Consider the following 2,722-nt stretch of genomic DNA (forward strand, 5'->3'; position numbering starts at 1 on the left):
ATCTATTTTAAAACTATGAGTGGAAGAGATAATCGTCGTGAAACTTTAATCAGCTTTCCTAATCGTAGGCTTCCAAAACTAACTCGCGTTTCCAATGTAGCTCCCGGGCGTCCCACTTTAGTCCAATAATCCAACAGGCACTCTTGCAGAATGGCATTTAGAGCAATGTAAATTGTAAAAAAAGAAAAAAAAAAGCTCTTACCTTTTAAAATTAATAGCACCGGGTTCCTAAAACAATTCGTACATCTTGTTTTATTTTATATTATCGGCTCGCAAAAATCGGACGTTTTATTTCTTTTACACTAAAAATAGTTCGAGATTAGTCAAAAAAGGTTTGAAAGTTCAAAAGTTTAAATTAGAGCAGTTGACATCCCCAAAACCTAAACGCAAGAAACAAAAAGACAGCTAATAGGCTTAAAATTCCAGCAGTTTAGGCTTTGGTTGTTCGCGAGTGTGGTTTCTCCAGTTTAAGTTTCTCGAGCCAAAACTAGAACAACCGTATTCGTGAACACCTAATTACTCGGTTCTGATGCAGAAAAATAAGAAGAGAATAATCAGAAGAAAAGAAAAACCGAACACTAACTTATTTTAAGTTTAAGTTAAATCTTTGGGTTGTCCGGCTCACATCAGCCTCACATCAGTGAGTCTGAAGTGAGCGGGGCGGACCGAGCGCAAACCAAGTGCACCATGCGGTTTGCACTCGACCTATTCAGTGTTCCCCAGTCTTTGTCAGCAGGATCAAGGTTGTGTGCATTTCCGCAGCTGTTTCTCGCGCACCTGCTCTTTCGGAAGTTGCTTTCCGGACACTTGTGGCGCTTAGCTCAGATCCTTGTTTCGAATGCCGAGGCAAACTCACGAAGAATCATGAGCTCCAGCCGAGCGTATATATCGCTAATCCTAGCAGGGTTCCAACGGGCATTTCGGAAACTTTCACTTCCCGTGACTACCGTATTATCCTGGCTACGCTGCCAAAAGATTGATCTTATTTTAATTCAGTTTTTCTGCACGATGCCCCACCAGAGAGATTCTATCGCATCGACGACTTTCGCAACATTTTGAAGGACGTCATTGACATAATGTACGTGGCCGGCTTCGGTGCCTTTCAGCAAGTACAATCATGTTTGTATGCTCCCACTGCACAACCCGGCAGCGAAGGAGAAGCTGCTACATGCGGCACTGCTCAATGTCAAGGGCAAGAGCCGCCTGTTCAATCCGATCGTGAATGAGAAATCATTCAAATTTCGCTGGGTTCCTGTCTGCGTTCCTGACGAAGCTATGCAAAAGACGTTCGAGTCATACGGCCCAATAGAATGAGTCGTGTGCAAGAAGTGGAGGCCACCGGGATTTAAGAATGTGGAGACCACAACGCGAACAGTCAAAATCGTGCTTAAGGAAGGTATCATAGTGGATTCTATCTCGCATCAAATCAACATCCTCCATTGCAGTGTCCATTGCAGGCCGCCCACGTCAGTGCTTACGGTGCAAGAAAGTAGGACAGATGCGCAAGTAGTGTCCCGCGTTGTGGTGCAGGACGTGCCGTATTTTCGGACATGAGGAGGACAACTACATCCAGACGTACGCGACGAAAACGAGGACTTCAATCGAACCATAGGTCATCGATAACCTGATAGACCAAGAAGAAACAGTGGAGACCGTTGCCACAACTTCGATAGGGAAGGCATCTGGCGTCGTCGGAGCAGCAGATTCAGCTCAACCTGGAAGCAGTGTCGCGTTAGTCAAGGCGACAGAGACGCCGTCGCCGGAAACGGGAAAAAACTCGCAAGCAGGACAAGTCCCACCGGAACATGTCTACATGAAGGGCGATCAAAACAGAAAGGCCAGCGAGGCAGATGGTAACCCCGATCAAGAAGTCACCGCAGAGGAAACGACAATCAAAAAATAGAAAGAGCGATGAACAAAAAAAAAAAAAAAAAAACTGCAGCGCGTTCAATTGCGGCTGATCAACGATCTAATCTTGTGACCCACAAGCGTTGGAAGGAAGGCACCGAAACCCAAGGCCAACTACGATTAACAGAGGGGAGTGCGTCAGTATTTGGGGAAATGGTATTCGAATATTTACGACGTTCCGCCTAACGTGTAAGCCATCCCAACCCCAACACGTTATTGGATGGCTAAATGCCAGTTGCGCTACAGCGTCAGCATGCGCTACAGAGACAGCATGAAACTGGTCCCACACGCCGATGCGCCTGTTAGAGGGCGCGGCGGGTCCTCGTCGGAATCCAACGACAAGGAGTGGCGACTCTAATGTACATAATGTTTTGAGCCTACACGGATGACCTGGGACTTGAGGACCCTTAAACCGATGGGCCTGCACCAGGTGCTTCGACGTGGTTCCTCGAGCGGCATACGGTGAAACTGAGGCCAATTCTTCTTAAGCTCTGGACTGCGCAATCTGTGATTCGGGGCACTTGCAGCAAGTGCGTTAGGTGCGACTGCATCCGTTATGACCGAAGCGACCGGAACAACCGCTCCGCGCCGCGCGTACACACTCCTGCAACCACTGCGACAAGCGCAGCAGGTCGTCAGCACGACGGCCGTTTCTCCACTGCCGTCAGCTGTTTCCGCGGTGCCCCTAAAAAGAATGGAACGCGCTGCCACTCACTGGCGTAGCAGAAAATGCACAGAGGATTTTATCTGCTCAAGTGTTATTAACATTTGTTTTGTCAGGATAGGCTCGCAGGGCAGAGTGGATGAAAAAAAG

The 2,722-nt window shown here is 47.7% G+C and overlaps 1 pseudogene; it reads left to right on the forward strand.

Moving 5' to 3' along the window:
* The first annotated feature begins 1,323 nt into the window (after positions 1 to 1,323).
* On the forward strand, positions 1,324 to 2,094 carry LOC115315089 (annotated as a pseudogene).
* The last annotated feature ends 628 nt before the right edge of the window (positions 2,095 to 2,722 follow it).

The sequence above is a fragment of the Ixodes scapularis genome, unplaced genomic scaffold (genome assembly GCF_016920785.2).
Source record: "Ixodes scapularis isolate PalLabHiFi unplaced genomic scaffold, ASM1692078v2 PGA_scaffold8__174_contigs__length_109621045, whole genome shotgun sequence".
In the NCBI taxonomy this organism is placed as follows: domain Eukaryota; kingdom Metazoa; phylum Arthropoda; class Arachnida; order Ixodida; family Ixodidae; genus Ixodes; species Ixodes scapularis.